Source organism: Lates calcarifer, unplaced genomic scaffold (genome assembly GCF_001640805.2).
Source record: "Lates calcarifer isolate ASB-BC8 unplaced genomic scaffold, TLL_Latcal_v3 _unitig_2352_quiver_3821, whole genome shotgun sequence".
NCBI lineage: Eukaryota > Metazoa > Chordata > Actinopteri > Centropomidae > Lates > Lates calcarifer.
The window spans coordinates 1-25,070 of record NW_026116159.1 but is presented as its reverse complement, the minus strand read 5'-3'; the positions used below and the strand labels follow the sequence as shown (position 1 = coordinate 25,070).

The 25,070-nt window shown below is 52.9% G+C and overlaps 47 non-coding genes across 47 annotated transcripts; all 47 read left to right on the top strand.

The window, feature by feature from the left end:
* Positions 1 to 215: 215 nt before the first annotated feature.
* Positions 216 to 327, top strand: LOC127140155 (U5 spliceosomal RNA). Its single transcript, XR_007810508.1, has one exon. It is a non-coding gene; the product is annotated as a U5 spliceosomal RNA (small nuclear RNA).
* Positions 328 to 508: 181 nt separating this feature from the next.
* On the top strand, positions 509 to 698 carry LOC127140138 (U2 spliceosomal RNA). The gene has a single exon (XR_007810491.1). It is a non-coding gene; the product is annotated as a U2 spliceosomal RNA (small nuclear RNA).
* A 555-nt stretch (positions 699 to 1,253) lies between these two features.
* On the top strand, positions 1,254 to 1,418 carry LOC127140122 (U1 spliceosomal RNA). Its single transcript, XR_007810475.1, has one exon. It is a non-coding gene; the product is annotated as a U1 spliceosomal RNA (small nuclear RNA).
* A 375-nt stretch (positions 1,419 to 1,793) lies between these two features.
* Positions 1,794 to 1,905, top strand: LOC127140152 (U5 spliceosomal RNA). The gene has a single exon (XR_007810505.1). It is a non-coding gene; the product is annotated as a U5 spliceosomal RNA (small nuclear RNA).
* A 181-nt stretch (positions 1,906 to 2,086) lies between these two features.
* Positions 2,087 to 2,278, top strand: LOC127140123 (U2 spliceosomal RNA). Its single transcript, XR_007810476.1, has one exon. It is a non-coding gene; the product is annotated as a U2 spliceosomal RNA (small nuclear RNA).
* A 563-nt stretch (positions 2,279 to 2,841) lies between these two features.
* Positions 2,842 to 3,005, top strand: LOC127140114 (U1 spliceosomal RNA). The gene has a single exon (XR_007810467.1). It is a non-coding gene; the product is annotated as a U1 spliceosomal RNA (small nuclear RNA).
* Positions 3,006 to 3,375: 370 nt separating this feature from the next.
* Positions 3,376 to 3,487, top strand: LOC127140151 (U5 spliceosomal RNA). The gene has a single exon (XR_007810504.1). It is a non-coding gene; the product is annotated as a U5 spliceosomal RNA (small nuclear RNA).
* Positions 3,488 to 3,667: 180 nt separating this feature from the next.
* Positions 3,668 to 3,858, top strand: LOC127140124 (U2 spliceosomal RNA). The gene has a single exon (XR_007810477.1). It is a non-coding gene; the product is annotated as a U2 spliceosomal RNA (small nuclear RNA).
* Positions 3,859 to 4,420: 562 nt separating this feature from the next.
* Positions 4,421 to 4,584, top strand: LOC127140113 (U1 spliceosomal RNA). The gene has a single exon (XR_007810466.1). It is a non-coding gene; the product is annotated as a U1 spliceosomal RNA (small nuclear RNA).
* A 491-nt stretch (positions 4,585 to 5,075) lies between these two features.
* On the top strand, positions 5,076 to 5,239 carry LOC127140112 (U1 spliceosomal RNA). Its single transcript, XR_007810465.1, has one exon. It is a non-coding gene; the product is annotated as a U1 spliceosomal RNA (small nuclear RNA).
* A 369-nt stretch (positions 5,240 to 5,608) lies between these two features.
* Positions 5,609 to 5,720, top strand: LOC127140150 (U5 spliceosomal RNA). Its single transcript, XR_007810503.1, has one exon. It is a non-coding gene; the product is annotated as a U5 spliceosomal RNA (small nuclear RNA).
* A 181-nt stretch (positions 5,721 to 5,901) lies between these two features.
* On the top strand, positions 5,902 to 6,092 carry LOC127140134 (U2 spliceosomal RNA). The gene has a single exon (XR_007810487.1). It is a non-coding gene; the product is annotated as a U2 spliceosomal RNA (small nuclear RNA).
* A 562-nt stretch (positions 6,093 to 6,654) lies between these two features.
* Positions 6,655 to 6,818, top strand: LOC127140111 (U1 spliceosomal RNA). The gene has a single exon (XR_007810464.1). It is a non-coding gene; the product is annotated as a U1 spliceosomal RNA (small nuclear RNA).
* A 491-nt stretch (positions 6,819 to 7,309) lies between these two features.
* LOC127140119 (U1 spliceosomal RNA) lies at positions 7,310 to 7,473 on the top strand. The gene has a single exon (XR_007810472.1). It is a non-coding gene; the product is annotated as a U1 spliceosomal RNA (small nuclear RNA).
* A 367-nt stretch (positions 7,474 to 7,840) lies between these two features.
* LOC127140149 (U5 spliceosomal RNA) lies at positions 7,841 to 7,952 on the top strand. The gene has a single exon (XR_007810502.1). It is a non-coding gene; the product is annotated as a U5 spliceosomal RNA (small nuclear RNA).
* A 181-nt stretch (positions 7,953 to 8,133) lies between these two features.
* On the top strand, positions 8,134 to 8,324 carry LOC127140133 (U2 spliceosomal RNA). The gene has a single exon (XR_007810486.1). It is a non-coding gene; the product is annotated as a U2 spliceosomal RNA (small nuclear RNA).
* A 562-nt stretch (positions 8,325 to 8,886) lies between these two features.
* LOC127140110 (U1 spliceosomal RNA) lies at positions 8,887 to 9,050 on the top strand. Its single transcript, XR_007810463.1, has one exon. It is a non-coding gene; the product is annotated as a U1 spliceosomal RNA (small nuclear RNA).
* A 372-nt stretch (positions 9,051 to 9,422) lies between these two features.
* LOC127140148 (U5 spliceosomal RNA) lies at positions 9,423 to 9,534 on the top strand. The gene has a single exon (XR_007810501.1). It is a non-coding gene; the product is annotated as a U5 spliceosomal RNA (small nuclear RNA).
* A 181-nt stretch (positions 9,535 to 9,715) lies between these two features.
* Positions 9,716 to 9,906, top strand: LOC127140132 (U2 spliceosomal RNA). Its single transcript, XR_007810485.1, has one exon. It is a non-coding gene; the product is annotated as a U2 spliceosomal RNA (small nuclear RNA).
* Positions 9,907 to 10,466: 560 nt separating this feature from the next.
* LOC127140153 (U1 spliceosomal RNA) lies at positions 10,467 to 10,630 on the top strand. The gene has a single exon (XR_007810506.1). It is a non-coding gene; the product is annotated as a U1 spliceosomal RNA (small nuclear RNA).
* Positions 10,631 to 11,008: 378 nt separating this feature from the next.
* Positions 11,009 to 11,120, top strand: LOC127140147 (U5 spliceosomal RNA). The gene has a single exon (XR_007810500.1). It is a non-coding gene; the product is annotated as a U5 spliceosomal RNA (small nuclear RNA).
* Positions 11,121 to 11,301: 181 nt separating this feature from the next.
* On the top strand, positions 11,302 to 11,491 carry LOC127140135 (U2 spliceosomal RNA). The gene has a single exon (XR_007810488.1). It is a non-coding gene; the product is annotated as a U2 spliceosomal RNA (small nuclear RNA).
* Positions 11,492 to 12,053: 562 nt separating this feature from the next.
* On the top strand, positions 12,054 to 12,217 carry LOC127140142 (U1 spliceosomal RNA). Its single transcript, XR_007810495.1, has one exon. It is a non-coding gene; the product is annotated as a U1 spliceosomal RNA (small nuclear RNA).
* A 374-nt stretch (positions 12,218 to 12,591) lies between these two features.
* On the top strand, positions 12,592 to 12,703 carry LOC127140146 (U5 spliceosomal RNA). The gene has a single exon (XR_007810499.1). It is a non-coding gene; the product is annotated as a U5 spliceosomal RNA (small nuclear RNA).
* A 181-nt stretch (positions 12,704 to 12,884) lies between these two features.
* LOC127140130 (U2 spliceosomal RNA) lies at positions 12,885 to 13,075 on the top strand. Its single transcript, XR_007810483.1, has one exon. It is a non-coding gene; the product is annotated as a U2 spliceosomal RNA (small nuclear RNA).
* A 563-nt stretch (positions 13,076 to 13,638) lies between these two features.
* Positions 13,639 to 13,802, top strand: LOC127140131 (U1 spliceosomal RNA). Its single transcript, XR_007810484.1, has one exon. It is a non-coding gene; the product is annotated as a U1 spliceosomal RNA (small nuclear RNA).
* A 377-nt stretch (positions 13,803 to 14,179) lies between these two features.
* On the top strand, positions 14,180 to 14,291 carry LOC127140145 (U5 spliceosomal RNA). Its single transcript, XR_007810498.1, has one exon. It is a non-coding gene; the product is annotated as a U5 spliceosomal RNA (small nuclear RNA).
* A 181-nt stretch (positions 14,292 to 14,472) lies between these two features.
* Positions 14,473 to 14,663, top strand: LOC127140129 (U2 spliceosomal RNA). The gene has a single exon (XR_007810482.1). It is a non-coding gene; the product is annotated as a U2 spliceosomal RNA (small nuclear RNA).
* A 562-nt stretch (positions 14,664 to 15,225) lies between these two features.
* Positions 15,226 to 15,389, top strand: LOC127140120 (U1 spliceosomal RNA). Its single transcript, XR_007810473.1, has one exon. It is a non-coding gene; the product is annotated as a U1 spliceosomal RNA (small nuclear RNA).
* Positions 15,390 to 15,764: 375 nt separating this feature from the next.
* Positions 15,765 to 15,876, top strand: LOC127140144 (U5 spliceosomal RNA). Its single transcript, XR_007810497.1, has one exon. It is a non-coding gene; the product is annotated as a U5 spliceosomal RNA (small nuclear RNA).
* A 181-nt stretch (positions 15,877 to 16,057) lies between these two features.
* Positions 16,058 to 16,252, top strand: LOC127140136 (U2 spliceosomal RNA). The gene has a single exon (XR_007810489.1). It is a non-coding gene; the product is annotated as a U2 spliceosomal RNA (small nuclear RNA).
* Positions 16,253 to 16,821: 569 nt separating this feature from the next.
* On the top strand, positions 16,822 to 16,987 carry LOC127140118 (U1 spliceosomal RNA). Its single transcript, XR_007810471.1, has one exon. It is a non-coding gene; the product is annotated as a U1 spliceosomal RNA (small nuclear RNA).
* A 406-nt stretch (positions 16,988 to 17,393) lies between these two features.
* On the top strand, positions 17,394 to 17,506 carry LOC127140139 (U5 spliceosomal RNA). The gene has a single exon (XR_007810492.1). It is a non-coding gene; the product is annotated as a U5 spliceosomal RNA (small nuclear RNA).
* A 184-nt stretch (positions 17,507 to 17,690) lies between these two features.
* Positions 17,691 to 17,882, top strand: LOC127140125 (U2 spliceosomal RNA). Its single transcript, XR_007810478.1, has one exon. It is a non-coding gene; the product is annotated as a U2 spliceosomal RNA (small nuclear RNA).
* A 567-nt stretch (positions 17,883 to 18,449) lies between these two features.
* Positions 18,450 to 18,613, top strand: LOC127140116 (U1 spliceosomal RNA). The gene has a single exon (XR_007810469.1). It is a non-coding gene; the product is annotated as a U1 spliceosomal RNA (small nuclear RNA).
* Positions 18,614 to 18,979: 366 nt separating this feature from the next.
* On the top strand, positions 18,980 to 19,091 carry LOC127140143 (U5 spliceosomal RNA). The gene has a single exon (XR_007810496.1). It is a non-coding gene; the product is annotated as a U5 spliceosomal RNA (small nuclear RNA).
* A 180-nt stretch (positions 19,092 to 19,271) lies between these two features.
* LOC127140137 (U2 spliceosomal RNA) lies at positions 19,272 to 19,460 on the top strand. The gene has a single exon (XR_007810490.1). It is a non-coding gene; the product is annotated as a U2 spliceosomal RNA (small nuclear RNA).
* A 550-nt stretch (positions 19,461 to 20,010) lies between these two features.
* Positions 20,011 to 20,174, top strand: LOC127140115 (U1 spliceosomal RNA). The gene has a single exon (XR_007810468.1). It is a non-coding gene; the product is annotated as a U1 spliceosomal RNA (small nuclear RNA).
* Positions 20,175 to 20,544: 370 nt separating this feature from the next.
* On the top strand, positions 20,545 to 20,659 carry LOC127140154 (U5 spliceosomal RNA). Its single transcript, XR_007810507.1, has one exon. It is a non-coding gene; the product is annotated as a U5 spliceosomal RNA (small nuclear RNA).
* Positions 20,660 to 20,835: 176 nt separating this feature from the next.
* LOC127140128 (U2 spliceosomal RNA) lies at positions 20,836 to 21,026 on the top strand. Its single transcript, XR_007810481.1, has one exon. It is a non-coding gene; the product is annotated as a U2 spliceosomal RNA (small nuclear RNA).
* A 561-nt stretch (positions 21,027 to 21,587) lies between these two features.
* LOC127140121 (U1 spliceosomal RNA) lies at positions 21,588 to 21,749 on the top strand. Its single transcript, XR_007810474.1, has one exon. It is a non-coding gene; the product is annotated as a U1 spliceosomal RNA (small nuclear RNA).
* A 363-nt stretch (positions 21,750 to 22,112) lies between these two features.
* On the top strand, positions 22,113 to 22,224 carry LOC127140141 (U5 spliceosomal RNA). The gene has a single exon (XR_007810494.1). It is a non-coding gene; the product is annotated as a U5 spliceosomal RNA (small nuclear RNA).
* Positions 22,225 to 22,404: 180 nt separating this feature from the next.
* On the top strand, positions 22,405 to 22,595 carry LOC127140127 (U2 spliceosomal RNA). The gene has a single exon (XR_007810480.1). It is a non-coding gene; the product is annotated as a U2 spliceosomal RNA (small nuclear RNA).
* Positions 22,596 to 23,155: 560 nt separating this feature from the next.
* LOC127140117 (U1 spliceosomal RNA) lies at positions 23,156 to 23,317 on the top strand. Its single transcript, XR_007810470.1, has one exon. It is a non-coding gene; the product is annotated as a U1 spliceosomal RNA (small nuclear RNA).
* A 365-nt stretch (positions 23,318 to 23,682) lies between these two features.
* LOC127140140 (U5 spliceosomal RNA) lies at positions 23,683 to 23,794 on the top strand. The gene has a single exon (XR_007810493.1). It is a non-coding gene; the product is annotated as a U5 spliceosomal RNA (small nuclear RNA).
* Positions 23,795 to 23,974: 180 nt separating this feature from the next.
* LOC127140126 (U2 spliceosomal RNA) lies at positions 23,975 to 24,165 on the top strand. Its single transcript, XR_007810479.1, has one exon. It is a non-coding gene; the product is annotated as a U2 spliceosomal RNA (small nuclear RNA).
* A 560-nt stretch (positions 24,166 to 24,725) lies between these two features.
* LOC127140109 (U1 spliceosomal RNA) lies at positions 24,726 to 24,889 on the top strand. Its single transcript, XR_007810462.1, has one exon. It is a non-coding gene; the product is annotated as a U1 spliceosomal RNA (small nuclear RNA).
* Positions 24,890 to 25,070: the final 181 nt, after the last annotated feature.

The window sequence follows — 25,070 nt, the reverse complement described above, 5'->3', positions numbered from 1 at the left end:
CATGCCCCAGCCCCCGCCCCGCCCCAAAGGCGGGGCTTTCCGCCTAAGCCTAACCCTCCGCAAACCCCATTGGATAGCGCATGTGACAGTACGGGGCAGGGTAGCTGACGGGTGCGATCTGGGATTTGGAACGCGGCAGGCGCAAAGAGAGGCCTACCGTGACGGTGGTGGCTGGACGACTGGGGTTCTCGCTGCCCTCAAGGCGAAGGCCGTACTGACTCTGGTTTCTCTTCATAACGCACAAGTCTTTCGCTTTTACTAAAGACTTCCGTGGAGAGGAACGCCAACGAGTTTAAGCTATTTTTTGGTAGGTTTGGCCGTAAGGCTGAGCCCTTTGAGTGTGTGAAAAGTCAAACGGCTGTCTCCGCTAAGAACCAGGGGTGCAAAGTGGGGAGACTGGGTGGGGGTGCTAAGCAGCAGCCATTGTTAGGCTGGCTTGAAAACAGGGCACCGTGACAAGAGAGGATCGTGCCAAGAGCTTGGACGGAACACGAAACGCTTTGGACTCATCGCTTCTCGGCCTTTTGGCTAAAGATCAAGTGTAGTATCTGTTCTTATCAGTTTAATATCTGATACGTCCCTACCCGGGGACCATATATTAAATTGATTTTTGGATCAGGGAGCCGGAACGGGGCTTGCTCCTTCCACTCCACGCATCGACCCGGTATTGCATTACCTCCAGGTACGGTGCACATTCTCTGGAAACGTGCAATGTAACTATAGAGTTTTGTGGGGGTGTTTTTTCCAGGGAGTCCCTTGCTTTTCTCACATTCCTTTATCGATAGGGTACAAGTTGCTCAAAGCCCTGATGCGGTTACTGAGTCGTACGCTTAGTGGTGCACTCTTGATTTTTCCCTTCCCGGAGGTTGATCAGGGTGTACCGTCTCTCTTTTGCAGCTGGAAAAGAAGGTAAAGTAAGCAGTTCCCTCTATAGAAGGGATAACGTGTCCAACAGACCTTTAGAGACGGGAGCATACACGGCTTATGCATTACTGTTTTTTGAAAAAAAACAGGCACATTCCAGTTTGTCTGGGCCGAGCTCCGACCGGTGAGAAAAGTCAATAAAACCAGCAAAGTTTGTGCACCGCGCAACTTTGTCAAACTGCAGTATAGTGCTTGCAACGCCTCGGGACAAGCCTCAGATGAGGGTCAGCTAATGCTGATGTCGCCGAACTCTGGCATTGTGCAGTGTGGCCACCATCAGCCAGGGTGCTGTGTCTGGAACCGCCCACCGTCTCTGACAACTCCAACTCATACTTACCTGGCAGGGGAGATACCATGATCAAGAAGGTGGTTCACCAGGGCCGAGGCTCAGCCATTGCACTCCGGTTGCGCTGACCCTGCGAATTCCCCAAATGTGGGAGTCTCGACTGCATAATTTCTGGTAGTGGGGGGACTGCGTTCCGCGCTCTCCCCTGACCGCTACGTCAAAGGAAACAAGGTGTCCCGGGTAGCTTCTTTTACTCGTAAGCGTGAAAGCGTGCTGCCAACTATGCCAGTTTTACGACTGCAGAGTCGGTGCTGTTGTCGGGCCGTGACGATTGGTGGGCGTTTCTGTATGTTACAAGCACACATGCCCCATGCCCCCGCCCCGCCCCCCAAAGGCGGGGCTTTCCGCCTAAGCCTAACCCTCCGCAAACCCCATTGGATAGCGCATGTGACAGTACGGGGGCAGGGTAGCTGACGGGTGCGATCTGGGATTTGGAACGCGGCAGGCGCAAAGAGAGGCCTACCGTGACGGTGGTGGCTGGGACGACTGGGGTTCTCGGCTGCCCTCAAGGCGAAGGCCGTACTGACTCTGGTTTCTCTTCATAACGCACAAGTCTTTCGCCTTTTACTAAAGACTTCCGTGGAGAGGAACGCCAACGAGTTTAAGCTATTTTTGGTAGGTTTGGCCGTAAGGCTGAGCCTTTGAGTGTGTGAAAAGTCAAACGGCTGTCTCCGCTAAGAACCAGGGGTGCAAAGTGGGGAGACTGGGTGGGGGTGCTAAGCAGCAGCCATTGTTAGGCTGGCTTGAAAACAGGGCACCGTGACAAGAGAGGATCGTGCCAAAGAGCTTGGACGGAACACGAAACGCTTTGGACTCATCGCTTCTCGGCCTTTTGGCTAAGATCAAGTGTAGTATCTGTTCTTATCAGTTTAATATCTGATACGTCCCCTACCCGGGGACCATATATTAAATTGATTTTTGGATCAGGGAGCCGGAACGGGGGCTTGCTCCTTCCAACTCCACGCATCGACCCGGTATTGCATTACCTCCAGGTACGGTGCACATTCTCTGGAAACGTGCAATGTAACTATAGAGTTTTGTGGGGGGTGTTTTTTCCAGGGGAGTCCCTTGCTTTTCTCACATTCCTTTATCGATAGGGTACAAGTTGCTCAAAGCCCTGATGCGGTTACTGAGTCGTACGCTTAGTGGTGCACTCTTGATTTTTCCCTTCCCCGGAGGTTGATCAGGGTGTACCGTCTCTCTTTTGCAGCTGGAAAAGAAGGTAAAGTAAGCAGTTCCCTCTATAGAAGGGGATAACGTGTCCAACAGACCTTTTAGAGACGGGAGCATACACGGCTTATGCATTACTGTTTTTTGAAAAAAAACAGGCACATTCCAGTTTGTCTGGGCCGAGCTCCGACCGGTGAGAAAAGTCAATAAAACCAGCAAAGTTTGTGCACCGCGCAACTTTGTCAAACTGCAGTATAGTGCTTGCAACGCCTCGGCGACAAGCCTCAGATGAGGGTCAGCTAATGCTGATGTCGCCGAACTCTGGCATTGTGCAGTGTGGCCACCATCAGCCAGGGTGCTGTGTCTGGAACCGACCCCACCGTCTCTGACAACTCCAACTCATACTTACCTGGCAGGGGAGATACCATGATCAAGAAGGTGGTTCACCCAGGGCGAGGCTCAGCCATTGCACTCCGGTTGCGCTGACCCCTGCGAATTCCCCAAATGTGGGAGTCTCGACTGCATAATTTCTGGTAGTGGGGGACTGCGTTCGCGCTCTCCCCTGACCGCTACGTCAAAGGAAAACAAGGTGTCCCGGGTAGCTTCTTTTACTCGTAAGCGTGAAAGCGTGCTGCCAACTATGCCAGTTTTACGACTGCAGAGTCGGTGCTGTTGTCGGGCCGTGACGATTGGTGGGCGTTTCTGTATGTTACAAGCACACATGCCCCCGCCCCCGCCCCCCAAAGGCGGGGCTTTCCGCCTAAGCCTAACCCTCCGCAAACCCCCATTGGATAGCGCATGTGACAGTACGGGGCAGGGTAGCTGACGGGTGCGATCTGGGATTTGGAACGCGGCAGGCGCAAAGAGAGGCCTACCGTGACGGTGGTGGCTGGGACGACTGGGGTTCTCGGCTGCCCTCAAGGCGAAGGCCGTACTGACTCTGGTTTCTCTTCATAACGCACAAGTCTTTCGCCTTTTACTAAAGACTTCCGTGGAGAGGAACGCCAACGAGTTTAAGCTATTTTTGGTAGGTTTGGCCGTAAGGCTGAGCCCTTTGAGTGTGTGAAAAGTCAAACGGCTGTCTCCGCTAAGAACCAGGGGTGCAAAGTGGGGAGACTGGGTGGGGGTGCTAAGCAGCAGCCATTGTTAGGCTGGCTTGAAAACAGGGCACCGTGACAAGAGAGGATCGTGCCAAGAGCTTGGACGAACACGAAACGCTTTGGACTCATCGCTTCTCGGCCTTTTGGCTAAGATCAAGTGTAGTATCTGTTCTTATCAGTTTAATATCTGATACGTCCCCTACCTGGGGACCATATATTAAATTGATTTTTGGATCAGGGAGCCGGAACGGGGGCTTGCTCCTTCCACTCCACGCATCGACCCGGTATTGCATTACCTCCAGGTACGGTGCACATTCTCTGGAAACGTGCAATGTAACTATAGAGTTTTGTGGGGGGTGTTTTTTCCAGGGGAGTCCCTTGCTTTTCTCACATTCCTTTATCGATAGGGTACAAGTTGCTCAAAGCCCTGATGCGGTTACTGAGTCGTACGCTTAGTGGTGCACTCTTGATTTTTCCCTTCCCCGGAGGTTGATCAGGGTGTACCGTCTCTCTTTTGCAGCTGGAAAAGAAGGTAAAGTAAGCAGTTCCCTCTATAGAAGGGGATAACGTGTCCAACAGACCTTTAGAGACGGGAGCATACACGGCTTATGCATTACTGTTTTTTGAAAAAAAACAGGCACATTCCAGTTTGTCTGGGCCGAGCTCTGACCGGTGAGAAAAGTCAATAAAACCAGCAAAGTTTGTGCACCGCGCAACTTTGTCAAACTGCAGTATAGTGCTTGCAACGCCTCGGCGACAAGCCTCAGATGAGGGTCAGCTAATGCTGATGTCGCCGAACTCTGGCATTGTGCAGTGTGGCCACCATCAGCCAGGGTGCTGTGTCTGGAACCGACCCCACCGTCTCTGACAACTCCAACTCATACTTACCTGGCAGGGGAGATACCATGATCAAGAAGGTGGTTCACCCAGGGCGAGGCTCAGCCATTGCACTCCGGTTGCGCTGACCCCTGCGAATTCCCCAAATGTGGGAGTCTCGACTGCATAATTTCTGGTAGTGGGGGACTGCGTTCGCGCTCTCCCCTGACCGCTACGTCAAAGGAAAACAAGGTGTCCCGGGTAGCTTCTTTTACTCGTAAGCGTGAAAGCGTGCTGCCAACTATGCCAGTTTTACGACTGCAGAGTCGGTGCTGTTGTCGGGCCGTGACGATTGGTGGGCGTTTCTGTATGTTACAAGCACACATTCCCCCGCCCCCGCCCCCCAAAGGCGGGGCTTTCCGCCTAACTATAGAGTTTTGTGGGGGGTGTTTTTTCCAGGGGAGTCCCTTGCTTTTCTCACATTCCTTTATCGATAGGGTACAAGTTGCTCAAAGCCCTGATGCGGTTACTGAGTCGTACGCTTAGTGGTGCACTCTTGATTTTTCCCTTCCCCGGAGGTTGATCAGGGTGTACCGTCTCTCTTTTGCAGCTGGAAAAGAATGCTGATGTCGCCGAACTCTGGCATTGTGCAGTGTGGCCACCATCAGCCAGGGTGCTGTGTCTGGAACCGACCCCACCGTCTCTGACAACTCCAACTCATACTTACCTGGCAGGGGAGATACCATGATCAAGAAGGTGGTTCACCCAGGGCGAGGCTCAGCCATTGCACTCCGGTTGCGCTGACCCCTGCGAATTCCCCAAATGTGGGAGTCTCGACTGCATAATTTCTGGTAGTGGGGGACTGCGTTCGCGCTCTCCCCTGACCGCTACGTCAAAGGAAAACAAGGTGTCCCGGGTAGCTTCTTTTACTCGTAAGCATGAAAGCGTGCTGCCAACTATGCCAGTTTTACGACTGCAGAGTCGGTGCTGTTGTCGGGCCGTGACGATTGGTGGGCTTTTCTGTATGTTACAAGCACACATGCCCCCGCCCCCGCCCCCCAAAGGCGGGGCTTTCCGCCTAAGCCTAACCCTCCGCAAACCCCATTGGATAGCGCATGTGACAGTACGGGGCAGGGTAGCTGATGGGTGCGATCTGGGATTTGGAACGCGGCAGGCGCAAAGAGACGCCTACCGTGACGGTGGTGGCTGGGACGACTGGGGTTCTCGGCTGCCCTCAAGGCGAAGGCTGTACTGACTCTGGTTTCTCTTCATAACGCACAAGTCTTTCGCCTTTTACTAAAGACTTCCGTGGAGAGGAACGCCAACGAGTTTAAGCTATTTTTGGTAGGTTTGGCCGTAAGGCTGAGCCCTTTGAGTGTGTGAAAAGTCAAACGGCTGTCTCCGCTAAGAACCAGGGGTGCAAAGTGGGGAGACTGGGTGGGGGTGCTAAGCAGCAGCCATTGTTAGGCTGGCTTGAAAACAGGGCACCGTGACAAGAGAGGATCGTGCCAAGAGCTTGGACGGAACACGAAACGCTTTGGACTCATCGCTTCTCGGCCTTTTGGCTAAGATCAAGTGTAGTATCTGTTCTTATCAGTTTAATATCTGATACGTCCCCTACCCGGGGACCATATATTAAATTGATTTTTGGATCAGGGAGCCGGAACGGGGGCTTGCTCCTTCCACTCCACGCATCGACCCGGTATTGCATTACCTCCAGGTACGGTGCACATTCTCTGGAAACGTGCAATGTAACTATAGAGTTTTGTGGGGGGTGTTTTTTCCAGGGGAGTCCCTTGCTTTTCTCACATTCCTTTATCGATAGGGTACAAGTTGCTCAAAGCCCTGATGCGGTTACTGAGTCGTACGCTTAGTGGTGCACTCTTGATTTTTCCCTTCCCCGGAGGTTGATCAGGGTGTACCGTCTCTCTTTTGCAGCTGGAAAAGAAGGTAAAGTAAGCAGTTCCCTCTATAGAAGGGGATAACGTGTCCAACAGACCTTTAGAGACGGGAGCATACACGGCTTATGCATTACTGTTTTTTGAAAAAAAACAGGCACATTCCAGTTTGTCTGGGCCGAGCTCCGACCGGTGAGAAAAGTCAATAAAACCAGCAAAGTTTGTGCACCGCGCAACTTTGTCAAACTGCAGTATAGTGCTTGCAACGCCTCGGGGACAAGCCTCAGATGAGGGTCAGCTAATGCTGATGTCGCCGAACTCTGGCATTGTGCAGTGTGGCCACCATCAGCCAGGGTGCTGTGTCTGGAACCGACCCCACCGTCTCTGACAACTCCAACTCATACTTACCTGGCAGGGGAGATACCATGATCAAGAAGGTGGTTCACCCAGGGCGAGGCTCAGCCATTGCACTCCGGTTGCGCTGACCCCTGCGAATTCCCCAAATGTGGGAGTCTCGACTGCATAATTTCTGGTAGTGGGGGACTGCGTTCGCGCTCTCCCCTGACCGCTACGTCAAAGGAAAACAAGGTGTCCCGGGTAGCTTCTTTTACTCGTAAGCGTGAAAGCGTGCTGCCAACTATGCCAGTTTTACGACTGCAGAGTCGGTGCTGTTGTCGGGCCGTGACGATTGGTGGGCGTTTCTGTATGTTACAAGCACACATTCCCCCGCCCCCGCCCCCCAAAGGCGGGGCTTTCCGCCTAACTATAGAGTTTTGTGGGGGGTGTTTTTTCCAGGGGAGTCCCTTGCTTTTCTCACATTCCTTTATCGATAGGGTACAAGTTGCTCAAAGCCCTGATGCGGTTACTGAGTCGTACGCTTAGTGGTGCACTCTTGATTTTTCCCTTCCCCGGAGGTTGATCAGGGTGTACCGTCTCTCTTTTGCAGCTGGAAAAGAATGCTGATGTCGCCGAACTCTGGCATTGTGCAGTGTGGCCACCATCAGCCAGGGTGCTGTGTCTGGAACCGACCCCACCGTCTCTGACAACTCCAACTCATACTTACCTGGCAGGGAAGATACCATGATCAAGAAGGTGGTTCACCCGGGGCGAGGCTCAGCCATTGCACTCCGGTTGCGCTGACCCCTGCGAATTCCCCAAATGTGGGAGTCTCGACTGCATAATTTCTGGTAGTGGGGGACTGCGTTCGCGCTCTCCCTTGACCGCTACGTCAAAGGAAAACAAGGTGTCCCGGGTAGCTTCTTTTACTCGTAAGCGTGCTGCCAACTATGCCAGTTTTACGACTGCAGAGTCGGTGCTGTTGTCGGGCCGTGACGATTGGTGGGCTTTTCTGTATGTTACAAGCACACATGCCCCAGCCCCCGCCCCCGCCCCCCAAAGGCGGGGCTTTCCGCCTAAGCCTAACCCTCCGCAAACCCCATTGGATAGCGCATGTGACAGTACGGGGCAGGGTAGCTGACGGGTGCGATCTGGGATTTGGAACGCGGCAGGCGCAAAGAGAGGCCTACCGTGACGGTGGTGGCTGGGACGACTGGGGTTCTCGGCTGCTCTCAAGGCGAAGGCCGTACTGACTCTGGTTTCTCTTCATAACGCACAAGTCTTTCGCCTTTTACTAAAGACTTCCGTGGAGAGGAACGCCAACGAGTTTAAGCTATTTTTGGTAGGTTTGGCCGTAAGGCTGAGCCCTTTGAGTGTGTGAAAAGTCAAACGGCTGTCTCCGCTAAGAACCAGGGGTGCAAAGTGGGGAGACTGGGTGGGGGTGCTAAGCAGCAGCCATTGTTAGGCTGGCTTGAAAACAGGGCACCGTGACAAGAGAGGATCGTGCCAAGAGCTTGGACGGAACACGAAACGCTTTGGACTCATCGCTTCTCGGCCTTTTGGCTAAGATCAAGTGTAGTATCTGTTCTTATCAGTTTAATATCTGATACGTCCCCTACCCGGGGACCATATATTAAATTGATTTTTGGATCAGGGAGCCGGAACGGGGGCTTGCTCCTTCCACTCCACGCATCGACCCGGTATTGCATTACCTCCAGGTACGGTGCACATTCTCTGGAAACGTGCAATGTAACTATAGAGTTTTGTGGGGGGTGTTTTTTCCAGGGGAGTCCCTTGCTTTTCTCACATTCCTTTATCGATAGGGTACAAGTTGCTCAAAGCCCTGATGCGGTTACTGAGTCGTACGCTTAGTGGTGCACTCTTGATTTTTCCCTTCCCCGGAGGTTGATCAGGGTGTACCGTCTCTCTTTTGCAGCTGGAAAAGAAGGTAAAGTAAGCAGTTCCCTCTATAGAAGGGGATAACGTGTCCAACAGACCTTTAGAGACGGGAGCATACACGGCTTATGCATTACTGTTTTTTGAAAAAAAACAGGCACATTCCAGTTTGTCTGGGCCGAGCTCCGACCGGTGAGAAAAGTCAATAAAACCAGCAAAGTTTGTGCACCGCGCAACTTTGTCAAACTGCAGTATAGTGCTTGCAACGCCTCGGGGACAAGCCTCAGATGAGGGTCAGCTAATGCTGATGTCGCCGAACTCTGGCATTGTGCAGTGTGGCCACCATCAGCCAGGGTGCTGTGTCTGGAACCGACCCCACCGTCTCTGACAACTCCAACTCATACTTACCTGGCAGGGGAGATACCATGATCAAGAAGGTGGTTCACCCAGGGCGAGGCTCAGCCATTGCACTCCGGTTGCGCTGACCCCTGCGAATTCCCCAAATGTGGGAGTCTCGACTGCATAATTTCTGGTAGTGGGGGACTGCGTTCGCGCTCTCCCCTGACCGCTACGTCAAAGGAAAACAAGGTGTCCCGGGTAGCTTCTTTTACTCGTAAGCGTGAAAGCGTGCTGCCAACTATGCCAGTTTTACGACTGCAGAGTCGGTGCTGTTGTCGGGCCGTGACGATTGGTGGGCGTTTCTGTATGTTACAAGCACACATGCCCCCCCCCGCCCCCGCCCCCCAAAGGCGGGGCTTTCCGCCTAAGCCTAACCCTCCGCAAACCCCATTGGATAGCGCATGTGACAGTACGGGCAGGGTAGCTGACGGGTGCGATCTGGGATTTGGAACGCGGCAGGCGCAAAGAGAGGCCTACCGTGACGGTGGTGGCTGGGACGACTGGGGTTCTCGGCTGCCCTCAAGGCGAAGGCCGTACTGACTCTGGTTTCTCTTCATAACGCACAAGTCTTTCGCCTTTTACTAAAGACTTCCGTGGAGAGGAACGCCAACGAGTTTAAGCTATTTTTGGTAGGTTTGGCCGTAAGGCTGAGCCCTTTGAGTGTGTGAAAAGTCAAACGGCTGTCTCCGCTAAGAACCAGGGGTGCAAAGTGGGGAGACTGGGTGGGGGTGCTAAGCAGCAGCCATTGTTAGGCTGGCTTGAAAACAGGGCACCGTGACAAGAGAGGATCGTGCCAAGAGCTTGGACGGAACACGAAACGCTTTGGACTCATCGCTTCTCGGCCTTTTGGCTAAGATCAAGTGTAGTATCTGTTCTTATCAGTTTAATATCTGATACGTCCCCTACCCGGGGACCATATATTAAATTGATTTTTGGATCAGGGAGCCGGAACGGGGGCTTGCTCCTTCCACTCCACGCATCGACCCGGTATTGCATTACCTCCAGGTACGGTGCACATTCTCTGGAAACGTGCAATGTAACTATAGAGTTTTGTGGGGGGTGTTTTTTCCAGGGGAGTCCCTTGCTTTTCTCACATTCCTTTATCGATAGGGTACAAGTTGCTCAAAGCCCTGATGCGGTTACTGAGTCGTACGCTTAGTGGTGCACTCTTGATTTTTCCCTTCCCCGGAGGTTGATCAGGGTGTACCGTCTCTCTTTTGCAGCTGGAAAAGAAGGTAAAGTAAGCAGTTCCTCTATAGAAGGGGATAACGTGTCCAACAGACCTTTAGAGACGGGAGCATACACGGCTTATGCATTACTGTTTTTTGAAAAAAAACAGGCACATTCCAGTTTGTCTGGGCCGAGCTCCGACCGGTGAGAAAAGTCAATAAAACCAGCAAAGTTTGTGCACCGCGCAACTTTGTCAAACTGCAGTATAGTGCTTGCAACGCCTCGGGACAAGCCTCAGATGAGGGTCAGCTAATGCTGATGTCGCCGAACTCTGGCATTGTGCAGTGTGGCCACCATCAGCCAGGGTGCTGTGTCTGGAACCGACCCCACCGTCTCTGACAACTCCAACTCATACTTACCTGGCAGGGGAGATACCATGATCAAGAAGGTGGTTCACCCAGGGCGAGGCTCAGCCATTGCACTCCGGTTGCGCTGACCCCTGCGAATTCCCCAAATGTGGGAGTCTCGACTGCATAATTTCTGGTAGTGGGGGACTGCGTTCGCGCTCTCCCCTGACCGCTACGTCAAAGGAAAACAAGGTGTCCCGGGTAGCTTCTTTTACTCGTAAGCGTGAAAGCGTGCTGCCAACTATGCCAGTTTTACGACTGCAGAGTCGGTGCTGTTGTCGGGCCGTGACGATTGGTGGGCGTTTCTGTATGTTACAAGCACACATGCCCCAGCCCCCGACCCCCCCGCCCCCCAAAGGCGGGGCTTTCCGCCTAAGCCTAACCCTCCGCAAACCCCATTGGATAGCGCATGTGACAGTACGGGGCAGGGTAGCTGACGGGTGCGATCTGGGATTTGGAACGCGGCAGGCGCAAAGAGAGGCCTACCGTGACGGTGGTGGCTGGGACGACTGGGGTTCTCGGCTGCCCTCAAGGCGAAGGCCGTACTGACTCTGGTTTCTCTTCATAACGCACAAGTCTTTCGCCTTTTACTAAAGACTTCCGTGGAGAGGAACGCCAACGAGTTTAAGCTATTTTTGGTAGGTTTGGCCGTAAGGCTGAGCCCTTTGAGTGTGTGAAAAGTCAAACGGCTGTCTCCGCTAAGAACCAGGGGTGCAAAGTGGGGAGACTGGGTGGGGGTGCTAAGCAGCAGCCATTGTTAGGCTGGCTTGAAAACAGGGCACCGTGACAAGAGAGGATCGTGCCAAGAGCTTGGACGGAACACGAAACGCTTTGGACTCATCGCTTCTCGGCCTTTTGGCTAAGATCAAGTGTAGTATCTGTTCTTATCAGTTTAATATCTGATACGTCCCCTACCCGGGACCATATATTAAATTGATTTTTGGATCAGGGAGCCGGAACGGGGGCTTGCTCCTTCCACTCCACGCATCGACCCGGTATTGCATTACCTCCAGGTACGGTGCACATTCTCTGGAAACGTGCAATGTAACTATAGAGTTTTGTGGGGGGTGTTTTTTCCAGGGGAGTCCCTTGCTTTTCTCACATTCCTTTATCGATAGGGTACAAGTTGCTCAAAGCCCTGATGCGGTTACTGAGTCGTACGCTTAGTGGTGCACTCTTGATTTTTCCCTTCCCCGGAGGTTGATCAGGGTGTACCGTCTCTCTTTTGCAGCTGGAAAAGAAGGTAAAGTAAGCAGTTCCCTCTATAGAAGGGGATAACGTGTCCAACAGACCTTTAGAGACGGGAGCATACACGGCTTATGCATTACTGTTTTTTGAAAAAAAACAGGCACATTCCAGTTTGTCTGGGCCGAGCTCCGACCGGTGAGAAAAGTCAATAAAACCAGCAAAGTTTGTGCACCGCGCAACTTTGTCAAACTGCAGTATAGTGCTTGCAACGCCTCGGGGACAAGCCTCAGATGAGGGTCAGCTAATGCTGATGTCGCCGAACTCTGGCATTGTGCAGTGTGGCCACCATCAGCCAGGGTGCTGTGTCTGGAACCGACCCCACCGTCTCTGACAACTCCAACTCATACTTACCTGGCAGGGGAGATACCATGATCAAGAAGGTGGTTCACCCAGGGCGAGGCTCAGCCATTGCACTCCGGTTGCGCTGACCCCTGCGAATTCCCCAAATGTGGGAGTCTCGACTGCATAATTTCTGGTAGTGGGGGACTGCGTTCGCGCTCTCCCCTGACCGCTACGTCAAAGGAAAACAAGGTGTCCCGGGTAGCTTCTTTTACTCGTAAGCGTGAAAGCGTGCTGCCAACTATGCCAGTTTTACGACTGCAGAGTCGGTGCTGTTGTCGGGCCGTGACGATTGGTGGGCGTTTCTGTATGTTACAAGCACACATGCCCCAGCCCCGCCCCCGCCCCCCAAAGGCGGGGCTTTCCGCCTAAGCCTAACCCTCCGCAAACCCCATTGGATAGCGCATGTGACAGTACGGGGCAGGGTAGCTGACGGGTGCGATCTGGGATTTGGAACGCGGCAGGCGCAAAGAGAGGCCTACCGTGACGGTGGTGGCTGGGACGACTGGGGTTCTCGGCTGCCCTCAAGGCGAAGGCCGTACTGACTCTGGTTTCTCTTCATAACGCACAAGTCTTTCGCCTTTTACTAAAGACTTCCGTGGAGAGGAACGCCAACGAGTTTAAGCTATTTTTGGTAGGTTTGGCCGTAAGGCTGAGCCCTTTGAGTGTGTGAAAAGTCAAACGGCTGTCTCCGCTAAGAACCAGGGGTGCAAAGTGGGGAGACTGGGTGGGGGTGCTAAGCAGCAGCCATTGTTAGGCTGGCTTGAAAACAGGGCACCGTGACAAGAGAGGATCGTGCCAAGAGCTTGGACGGAACACGAAACGCTTTGGACTCATCGCTTCTCGGCCTTTTGGCTAAGATCAAGTGTAGTATCTGTTCTTATCAGTTTAATATCTGATACGTCCCCTACCCGGGGACCATATATTAAATTGATTTTTGGATCAGGGAGCCGGAACGGGGGCTTGCTCCTTCCACTCCACGCATCGACCCGGTATTGCATTACCTCCAGGTACGGTGCACATTCTCTGGAAACGTGCAATGTAACTATAGAGTTTTGTGGGGGGTGTTTTTTCCAGGGGAGTCCCTTGCTTTTCTCACATTCCTTTATCGATAGGGTACAAGTTGCTCAAAGCCCTGATGCGGTTACTGAGTCGTACGCTTAGTGGTGCACTCTTGATTTTTCCCTTCCCCGGAGGTTGATCAGGGTGTACCGTCTCTCTTTTGCAGCTGGAAAAGAAGGTAAAGTAAGCAGTTCCTCTCTATAGTAAGGGGATAACGTGTCCAACAGACCTTTAGAGACGGGAGCATACACGGCTTATGCATTACTGTTTTTTGAAAAAAAACAGGCACATTCCAGTTTGTCTGGGCCGAGCTCCGACCGGTGAGAAAAGTCAATAAAACCAGCAAAGTTTGTGCACCGCGCAACTTTGTCAAACTGCAGTATAGTGCTTGCAACGCCTCGGGACAAGCCTCAGATGAGGGTCAGCTAATGCTGATGTCGCCGAACTCTGGCATTGTGCAGTGTGGCCACCATCAGCCAGGGTGCTGTGTCTGGAACCGACCCCACCGTCTCTGACAACTCCAACTCATACTTACCTGGCAGGGGAGATACCATGATCAAGAAGGTGGTTCACCCAGGGCGAGGCTCAGCCATTGCACTCCGGTTGCGCTGACCCCTGCGAATTCCCCAAATGTGGGAGTCTCGACTGCATAATTTCTGGTAGTGGGGGACTGCGTTCGCGCTCTCCCCTGACCGCTACGTCAAAGGAAAACAAGGTGTCCCGGGTAGCTTCTTTTACTCGTAAGCGTGAAAGCGTGCTGCCAACTATGCCAGTTTTACGACTGCAGAGTCGGTGCTGTTGTCGGGCCGTGACGATTGGTGGGCGTTTCTGTATGTTACAAGCACACATGCCCCAGCCCCCCGCCCCCGCCCCCCAAAGGCGGGGCTTTCCGCCTAAGCCTAACCCTCCGCAAACCCCATTGGATAGCGCATGTGACCAGTACGGGGCAGGGTAGCTGACGGGTGCGATCTGGGATTTGGAACGCGGCAGGCGCAAAGAGAGGCCTACCGTGACGGTGGTGGCTGGGACGACTGGGGTTCTCGGCTGCCCTCAAGGCGAAGGCCGTACTGACTCTGGTTTCTCTTCATAACGCACAAGTCTTTCGCCTTTTACTAAAGACTTCCGTGGAGAGGAACGCCAACGAGTTTAAGCTATTTTTGGTAGGTTTGGCCGTAAGGCTGAGCCCTTTGAGTGTGTGAAAAGTCAAACGGCTGTCTCCGCTAAGAACCAGGGGTGCAAAGTGGGGAGACTGGGTGGGGGTGCTAAGCAGCAGCCATTGTTAGGCTGGCTTGAAAACAGGGCACCGTGACAAGAGAGGATCGTGCCAAGAGCTTGGACGGAACACGAAACGCTTTGGACTCATCGCTTCTCGGCCTTTTGGCTAAGATCAAGTGTAGTATCTGTTCTTATCAGTTTAATATCTGATACGTCCCCTACCCGGGGACCATATATTAAATTGATTTTTGGATCAGGGAGCCGGAACGGGGGCTTGCTCCTTCCACTCCACGCATCGACCCGGTATTGCATTACCTCCAGGTACGGTGCACATTCTCTGGAAACGTGCAATGTAACTATAGAGTTTTGTGGGGGGTGTTTTTTCCAGGGGAGTCCCTTGCTTTTCTCACATTCCTTTATCGATAGGGTACAAGTTGCTCAAAGCCCTGATGCGGTTACTGAGTCGTACGCTTAGTGGTGCACTCTTGATTTTTCCCTTCCCCGGAGGTTGATCAGGGTGTACCGTCTCTCTTTTGCAGCTGGAAAAGAAGGTAAAGTAAGCAGTTCTCTCTATATAAGGGGATAACGTGTCCAACAGACCTTTAGAGACGGGAGCATACACGGCTTATGCATTACTGTTTTTTGAAAAAAAACAGGCACATTCCAGTTTGTCTGGGCCGAGCTCCGACCGGTGAGAAAAGTCAATAAAACCAGCAAAGTTTGTGCACCGCGCAACTTTGTCAAACTGCAGTATAGTGCTTGCAACGCCTCGGGGACAAGCCTCAGATGAGGGTCAGCTAATGCTGATGTCGCCGAACTCTGGCATTGTGCAGTGTGGCCACCATCAGCCAGGGTGCTGTGTCTGGAACCGACCCCACCGTCTCTGACAACTCCAACTCATACTTACCTGGCAGGGGAGATACCATGATCAAGAAGGTGGTTCACCCAGGGCGAGGCTCAGCCATTGCACTCCGGTTGCGCTGACCCCTGCGAATTCCCCAAATGTGGGAGTCTCGACTGCATAATTTCTGGTAGTGGGGGACTGCGTTCGCGCTCTCCCCTGACCGCTACGTCAAAGGAAAACAAGGTGTCCCGGGTAGCTTCTTTTACTCGTAAGCGTGAAAAGCGTGCTGCAACTATGCCAGTTTTACGACTGCAGAGTCGGTGCTGTTGTCGGGCCGTGACGATTGGTGGGCGTTTCTGTATGTTACAAGCACACATGCCCAGCCCCGCCCCCGCCCCCCCAAAGGCGGGGCTTTCCGCCTAAGCCTAACCCTCCGCAAACCCCATTGGATAGCGCATGTGACAGTACGGGGCAGGGTAGCTGACGGGTGCGATCTGGGATTTGGAACGCGGCAGGCGCAAAGAGAGGCCTACCGTGACGGTGGTGGCTGGGACGACTGGGGGTTCTCGGCTGCCCTCAAGGCGAAGGCCGTACTGACTCTGGTTTCTCTTCATAACGCACAAGTCTTTCGCCTTTTACTAAAGACTTCCGTGGAGAGGAACGCCAACGAGTTTAAGCTATTTTTGGTAGGTTTGGCCGTAAGGCTGAGCCCTTTGAGTGTGTGAAAAGTCAAACGGCTGTCTCCGCTAAGAACCAGGGGTGCAAAGTGGGGAGACTGGGTGGGGGTGCTAAGCAGCAGCCATTGTTAGGCTGGCTTGAAAACAGGGCACCGTGACAAGAGAGGATCGTGCCAAGAGCTTGGACGGAACACGAAACGCTTTGGACTCATCGCTTCTCGGCCCTTTTGGCTAAGATCAAGTGTAGTATCTGTTCTTATCAGTTTAATATCTGATACGTCCCCTAACCCCGGGGACCATATATTAAATTGATTTTTGGATCAGGGAGCCGGAACGGGGGGCTTGCTCCTTCCACTCCACGCATCGACCCGGTATTGCATTACCTCCAGGTACGGTGCACATTCTCTGGAAACGTGCAATGTAACTATAGAGTTTTGTGGGGGGTTGTTTTTTCCAGGGGAGTCCCCTTGCTTTTCTCACATTCCTTTATCGATAGGGTACAAGTTGCTCAAAGCCCTGATGCGGTTACTGAGTCGTACGCTTAGTGGTGCACTCCTTGATTTTTCCCTTCCCCGGAGGTTGATCAGGGTGTACCGTCTCTCTTTTGCAGCTGGAAAAGAAGGTAAAGTAAGCAGTTCCTCTATAGAAGGGGATAACGTGTCCAACAGACCTTTAGAGACGGGAGCATACACGGCTTATGCATTACTGTTTTTTGAAAAAAAACAGGCACATTCCAGTTTGTCTGGGCCGAGCTCCCGACCGGTGAGAAAAGTCAATAAAACCAGCAAAGTTTGTGCACCGCGCAACTTTGTCAAACTGCAGTATAGTGCTTGCAACGCCTCGGGGACAAGCCTCAGATGAGGGTCAGCTAAATGCTGATGTCGCCGAACTCTGGCATTGTGGCAGTGTGGCCACCATCAGCCAGGGTGGCTGTGTCTGGAACCGACCCCACCGTCTCTGACAACTCCCAACTCATACTTACCCTGGCAGGGGAGATACCATGATCAAGAAGGTGGTTCACCCAGGGCGAGGCTCAGCCATTGCACTCCGGGTTGCGCTGACCCCTGCGAATTCCCCAAATGTGGGAGTCTCGACTGCATAATTTCTGGTAGTGGGGGACTGCGTTCGCGCTCTCCCCCTGACCGCTACGTCAAAGGAAAACAAGGTGTCCCGGGTAGCTTCCTTTTACTCGTAAGCGTGAAAGCGGTGCTGCCAACTATGGCCAGTTTTATACGACTGCAGAGTCGGTGCTGGTTGTCGGGGCCCGTGACCGATTGGTGGGGCGTTTTCTGTAATGGTTAAACAAGCACACATGCCCCCAGCCCCCGCCCCCGCCCCCCGCCCCCCAAAGGCGGGGGGCTTTCCGCCTAAGCCTAACCCTCCGCAAACCCCATTGGATAGCGCCATGTGACAGTAACGGGGCAGGGTAGCTGACGGGTGCGATCTTGGGATTTGGAACGCGGCAGGCGCAAAGAGAGGCCTACCGTGACGGTGGTGGCCTGGGACGACTGGGGTTCTCGGCTGCCCTCAAGGCGAAGGCCGTAACTGACTCTGGTTTCTCTTCATAACGCACAAGTCTTTCGCCTTTTACTAAAGACTTCCGTGGAGAGGAACGCCAACGAGTTTAAGCCTATTTTTGGTAGGTTTGGCCGTAAGGCTGAGCCCTTTGAGTGTGTGAAAAGTCCAAACGGCTGTCTCCGCTAAGAACCAGGGGTGCAAAGTGGGGAGACTGGGTGGGGGGTGCTAAGCCAGCAGCCATTGTTAGGCTGGCTTGAAAACAGGGCACCGTGACAAGAGAGGATCGTGCCAAGAGCTTGGACGGTACACGAAACGCTTTGGACTCATCGCTTCTCGGCCTTTTGGCTAAGATCAAGTGTAGTATCTGTTCTTATCAGTTTAATATCTGATACGTCCCCTACCCGGGGACCATATATTAAATTGATTTTTGGATCAGGGAGCCGGAACGGGGGCTTGCTCCTTTCCACTCCACGCATCGACCCGGTATTGCATTACCTCCAGGTACGGTGCACATTCTCTGGAAACGTGCAATGTAACTATAGAAGTTTTGTGGGGGGTGTTTTTTCCAGGGGAGTCCTCTTGCTTTTCTCACATTCCTTTATCGATAGGGTACAAGTTTGCTCAAAGCCCTGATGCGGTTACTGAGTCGTACGCTTAGTGGTGGCACTCTTGATTTTTCCCTTCCCGGAGGTTGATCAGGGTGTACCGTCTCCTCTTTTTGCAGCTGGAAAAGAAGGTAAAGTAAGCAGTTCTCTCTATATAAGGGGATAACGTGTCCAACAGACCTTTAGAGACGGGAGCATACACGGCTTATGCATTACTGTTTTTTGAAAAAAAACAGGCACATTCCAGTTTGTCTGGGCCGAGCTCCGACCGGTGAGAAAAGTCAATAAAACCAGCAAAGTTTGTGCACCGCGCAACTTTGTCAAACTGCAGTATAGTGCTTGCAACGCCTCGGGGACAAGCCTCAGATGAGGGTCAGCTAATGCTGATGTCGCCGAACTCTGGCATTGTGCAGTGTGGCCACCATCAGCCAGGGTGCTGTGTCTGGAACCGACCCCACCGTCTCTGACAACTCCAACTCATACTTACCTGGCAGGGGAGATACCATGATCAAGAAGGTGGTTCACCCAGGGCGAGGCTCAGCCATTGCACTCCGGTTGCGCTGACCCCTGCGAATTCCCCAAATGTGGGAGTCTCGACTGCATAATTTCTGGTAGTGGGGGACTGCGTTCGCGCTCTCCCTGACCGCTACGTCAAAGGAAAACAAGGTGTCCCGGGTAGCTTCTTTTACTCGTAAGCGTGAAAGCGTGCTGCCAACTATGCCAGTTTTACGACTGCAGAGTCGGTGCTGTTGTCGGGCCGTGACGATTGGTGGGCGTTTCTGTATGTTACAAGCACACATGCCCCGCCCCGCCCCCCAAAGGCGGGGCTTTCCGCCTAAGCCTAACCCTCCGCAAACCCCATTGGATAGCGCATGTGACAGTACGGGGCAGGGTAGCTGACGGGTGCGATCTGGGATTTGGAACGCGGCAGGCGCAAAGAGAGGCCTACCGTGACGGTGGTGGCTGGGACGACTGGGGTTCTCGGCTGCCCTCAAGGCGAAGGCCGTACTGACTCTGGTTTCTCTTCATAACGCACAAGTCTTTCGCCTTTTACTAAAGACTTCCGTGGAGAGGAACGCCAACGAGTTTAAGCTATTTTTGGTAGGTTTGGCCGTAAGGCTGAGCCCTTTGAGTGTGTGAAAAGTCAAACGGCTGTCTCCGCTAAGAACCAGGGGTGCAAAGTGGGGAGACTGGGTGGGGTGCTAAGCAGCAGCCATTGTTAGGCTGGCTTGAAAACAGGGCACCGTGACAAGAGAGGATCGTGCCAAGAGCTTGGACGGAACACGAAACGCTTTGGACTCATCGTTCTCGGCCTTTTGGCTAAGATCAAGTGTAGTATCTGTTCTTATCAGTTTAATATCTGATACGTCCCCTACCCGGGGACCATATATTAAATTGATTTTTGGATCAGGGAGCCGGAACGGGGGCTTGCTCCTTCCACTCCACGCATCGACCCGGTATTGCATTACCTCAGGTACGGTGCACATTCTCTGGAAACGTGCAATGTAACTATAGAGTTTTGTGGGGGGTGTTTTTTCCAGGGGAGTCCCTTGCTTTTCTCACATTCCTTTATCGATAGGGTACAAGTTGCTCAAAGCCCTGATGCGGTTACTGAGTCGTACGCTTAGTGGTGCACTCTTGATTTTTCCCTTCCCCGGAGGTTGATCAGGGTGTACCGTCTCTCTTTTGCAGCTGGAAAAGAAGGTAAGTAAGCAGTTCTCTCTATATAAGGGGATAACGTGTCCAACAGACCTTTAGAGACGGGAGCATACACGGCTTATGCATTACTGTTTTTTGAAAAAAAACAGGCACATTCCAGTTTGTCTGGGCCGAGCTCCGACCGGTGAGAAAAGTCAATAAAACCAGCAAAGTTTGTGCACCGCGCAACTTTGTCAAACTGCAGTATAGTTGCAAAAACAAGCCTCAGATGAGGGTCAGCTAATGCTGATGTCGCCGAACTCTGGCATTGTGCAGTGTGGCCACCATCAGCCAGGGTGCTGTGTCTGGAACCGACCCCACCGTCTCTGACAACTCCAACTCATACTTACCTGGCAGGGGAGATACCATGATCAAGAAGGTGGTTCACCCAGGGCGAGGCTCAGCCATTGCACTCCGGTTGCGCTGACCCCTGCGAATTCCCCAAATGTGGGAGTCTCGACTGCATAATTTCTGGTAGTGGGGGACTGCGTTCGCGCTCTCCCTGACCGCTACGTCAAAGGAAAACAAGGTGTCCCGGTAGCTTCTTTTACTCGTAAGCGTGAAAGCGTGCTGCCAACTATGCCAGTTTTACGACTGCAGAGTCGGTGCTGTTGTCGGGCCGTGACGATTGGTGGGCGTTTCTGTATGTTACAAGCACACATGCCCCAGCCCCCCCCGCCCCCCAAGGGCGGGGCTTTCCGCCTAAGCCTAACCCTCCGCAAACCCCATTGGATAGCGCATGTGACAGTACGGGGCAGGGTAGCTGACGGGTGCGATCTGGGATTTGGAACGCGGCAGGCGCAAAGAGAGGCCTACCGTGACGGTGGTGGCTGGGACGACTGGGGTTCTCGGCTGCCCTCAAGGCGAAGGCCGTACTGACTCTGGTTTCTCTTCATAACGCACAAGTCTTTCGCCTTTTACTAAAGACTTCCGTGGAGAGGAACGCCAACGAGTTTAAGCTATTTTGGTAGGTTTGGCCGTAAGGCTGAGCCCTTGAGTGTGTGAAAAGTCAAACGGCTGTCTCCGCTAAGAACCAGGGGTGCAAAGTGGGGAGACTGGGTGGGGGTGCTAAGCAGCAGCCATTGTTAGGCTGGCTTGAAAACAGGGCACCGTGACAAGAGAGGATCGTGCCAAGAGCTTGGACGGAACACGAAACGCTTTGGACTCATCGCTTCTCGGCCTTTTGGCTAAGATCAAGTGTAGTATCTGTTCTTATCAGTTTAATATCTGATACGTCCCCTACCCGGGGACCATATATTAAATTGATTTTTGGATCAGGGAGCCGGAACGGGGGCTTGCTCCTTCCACTCCACGCATCGACCCGGTATTGCATTACCTCCAGGTACGGTGCACATTCTCTGGAAACGTGCAATGTAACTATAGAGTTTTGTGGGGGGTGTTTTTTCCAGGGGAGTCCCTTGCTTTTCTCACATTCCTTTATCGATAGGGTACAAGTTGCTCAAAGCCCTGATGCGGTTACTGAGTCGTACGCTTAGTGGTGCACTCTTGATTTTTCCCTTCCCCGGAGGTTGATCAGGGTGTACCGTCTCTCTTTTGCAGCTGGAAAAGAAGGTAAAGTAAGCAGTTCTCTCTATATAAGGGGATAACGTGTCCAACAGACCTTTAGAGACGGAGCATACACGGCTTATGCATTACTGTTTTTTGAAAAAAAACAGGCACATTCCAGTTTGTCTGGGCCGAGCTCCGACCGGTGAGAAAAGTCAATAAAACCAGCAAAGTTTGTGCACCGCGCAACTTTGTCAAACTGCAGTATAGTGCTTGCAACGCCTCGGGGACAAGCCTCAGATGAGGGTCAGCTAATGCTGATGTCGCCGAACTCTGGCATTGTGCAGTGTGGCCACCATCAGCCAGGGTGCTGTGTCTGGAACCGACCCCACCGTCTCTGACAACTCCAACTCATACTTACCTGGCAGGGGAGATACCATGATCAAGAAGGTGGTTCACCCAGGGCGAGGCTCAGCCATTGCACTCCGGTTGCGCTGACCCCTGCGAATTCCCCAAATGTGGGAGTCTCGACTGCATAATTTCTGGTAGTGGGGGACTGCGTTCGCTCTCCCTGACCGCTACGTCAAAGGAAAACAAGGTGTCCCGGGTAGCTTCTTTTACTCGTAAGCGTGAAAGCGTGCTGCCAACTATGCCAGTTTTACGACTGCAGAGTCGGTGCTGTTGTCGGGCCGTGACGATTGGTGGGCGTTTCTGTATGTTACAAGCACATGCCCCAGCCCCGCCCCCAAAGGCGGGGCTTTCCGCCTAAGCTAACCCTCCGCAAACCCCATTGGATAGCGCATGTGACAGTACGGGGCAGGGTAGCTGACGGGTGCGATCTGGGATTTGGAACGCGGCAGGCGCAAAGAGAGGCCTACCGTGACGGTGGTGGCTGGGACGACTGGGGTTCTCGGCTGCCCTCAAGGCGAAGGCCGTACTGACTCTGGTTTCTCTTCATAACGCACAAGTCTTTCGCCTTTTACTAAAGACTTCCGTGGAGAGGAACGCCAACGAGTTTAAGCTATTTTTGGTAGGTTTGGCCGTAAGGCTGAGCCCTTTGAGTGTGTGAAAAGTCAAACGGCTGTCTCCGCTAAGAACCAGGGGTGCAAAGTGGGGAGACTGGGTGGGGGTGCTAAGCAGCAGCCATTGTTAGGCTGGCTTGAAAACAGGGCACCGTGACAAGAGAGGATCGTGCCAAGAGCTTGGACGGACACGAAACGCTTTGGACTCATCGCTTCTCGGCCTTTTGGCTAAGATCAAGTGTAGTATCTGTTCTTATCAGTTTAATATCTGATACGTCCCCTACCCGGGGACCATATATTAAATTGATTTTTGGATCAGGGAGCCGGAACGGGGGCTTGCTCCTTCCACTCCACGCATCGACCCGGTATTGCATTACCTCCAGGTACGGTGCACATTCTCTGGAAACGTGCAATGTAACTATAGAGTTTTGTGGGGGTGTTTTTTCCAGGGGAGTCCCTTGCTTTTCTCACATTCCTTTATCGATAGGGTACAAGTTGCTCAAAGCCCTGATGCGGTTACTGAGTCGTACGCTTAGTGGTGCACTCTTGATTTTTCCCTTCCCCGGAGGTTGATCAGGGTGTACCGTCTCTCTTTTGCAGCTGGAAAAGAAGGTAAAGTAAGCAGTTCTCTCTATATAAGGGGATAACGTGTCCAACAGACCTTTAGAGACGGGAGCATACACGGCTTATGCATTACTGTTTTTTGAAAAAAAACAGGCACATTCCAGTTTGTCTGGGCCGAGCTCCGACCGGTGAGAAAAGTCAATAAAACCAGCAAAGTTTGTGCACCGCGCAACTTTGTCAAACTGCAGTATAGTGCTTGCAACGCCTCGGGACAAGCCTCAGATGAGGGTCAGCTAATGCTGATGTCGCCGAACTCTGGCATTGTGCAGTGTGGCCACCATCAGCCAGGGTGCTGTGTCTGGAACCGACCCCACCGTCTCTGACAACTCCAACTCATACTTACCTGGCAGGGGAGATACCATGATCAAGAAGGTGGTTCACCCAGGGCGAGGCTCAGCCATTGCACTCCGGTTGCGCTGACCCCTGCGAATTCCCCAAATGTGGGAGTCTCGACTGCATAATTTCTGGTAGTGGGGACTGCGTTCGCGCTCTCCCTGACCGCTACGTCAAAGGAAAACAAGGTGTCCCGGGTAGCTTCTTTTACTCGTAAGCGTGAAAGCGTGCTGCCAACTATGCCAGTTTTACGACTGCAGAGTCGGTGCTGTTGTCGGGCCGTGACGATTGGTGGGCGTTTCTGTATGTTACAAGCACACATGCCCCCGCCCCCGCCCCCAAAGGCGGGGCTTTCCGCCTAAGCCTAACCCTCCGCAAACCCCATTGGATAGCGCATGTGACAGTACGGGGCAGGGTAGCTGACGGGTGCGATCTGGGATTTGGAACGGCGGCGCAAAGAGAGGCCTACCGTGACGGTGGTGGCTGGGACGACTGGGGTTCTCGGCTGCCCTCAAGGCGAAGGCCGTACTGACTCTGGTTTCTCTTCATAACGCACAAGTCTTTCGCCTTTTACTAAAGACTTCCGTGGAGAGGAACGCCAACGAGTTTAAGCTATTTTTGGTAGGTTTGGCCGTAAGGCTGAGCCCTTTGAGTGTGTGAAAAGTCAAACGGCTGTCTCCGCTAAGAACCAGGGGTGCAAAGTGGGGAGACTGGGTGGGGTGCTAAGCAGCAGCCATTGTTAGGCTGGCTTGAAAACAGGGCACCGTGACAAGAGAGGATCGTGCCAAGAGCTTGGACGGAACACGAAACGCTTTGGACTCATCGCTTCTCGGCCTTTTGGCTAAGATCAAGTGTAGTATCTGTTCTTATCAGTTTAATATCTGATACGTCCCCTACCCGGGGACCATATATTAAATTGATTTTTGGATCAGGGAGCCGGAACGGGGGCTTGCTCCTTCCACTCCACGCATCGACCCGGTATTGCATTACCTCCAGGTACGGTGCACATTCTCTGGAAACGTGCAATGTAACTATAGAGTTTTGTGGGGGTGTTTTTTCCAGGGGAGTCCCTTGCTTTTCTCACATTCCTTTATCGATAGGGTACAAGTTGCTCAAAGCCCTGATGCGGTTACTGAGTCGTACGCTTAGTGGTGCACTCTTGATTTTTCCCTTCCCCGGAGGTTGATCAGGGTGTACCGTCTCTCTTTTGCAGCTGGAAAAGAAGGTAAAGTAAGCAGTTCTCTCTATATAAGGGGATAACGTGTCCAACAGACCTTTAGAGACGGGAGCATACACGGCTTATGCATTACTGTTTTTTGAAAAAAAACAGGCACATTCCAGTTTGTCTGGGCCGAGCTCCGACCGTGAGAAAAGTCAATAAAACCAGCAAAGTTTGTGCACCGCGCAACTTTGTCAAACTGCAGTATAGTGCTTGCAACGCCTCGGGGACAAGCCTCAGATGAGGGTCAGCTAATGCTGATGTCGCCGAACTCTGGCATTGTGCAGTGTGGCCACCATCAGCCAGGGTGCTGTGTCTGGAACCGACCCCACCGTCTCTGACAACTCCAACTCATACTTACCTGGCAGGGGAGATACCATGATCAAGAAGGTGGTTCACCCAGGGCGAGGCTCAGCCATTGCACTCCGGTTGCGCTGACCCCTGCGAATTCCCCAAATGTGGGAGTCTCGACTGCATAATTTCTGGTAGTGGGGGACTGCGTTCGCGCTCTCCCCTGACCGCTACGTCAAAGGAAAACAAGGTGTCCCGGGTAGCTTCTTTTACTCGTAAGCGTGAAAGCGTGCTGCCAACTATGCCAGTTTTACGACTGCAGAGTCGGTGCTGTTGTCGGGCCGTGACGATTGGTGGGCGTTTCTGTATGTTACAAGCACACATGCCCCAGCCCCCGCCCCGCCCCC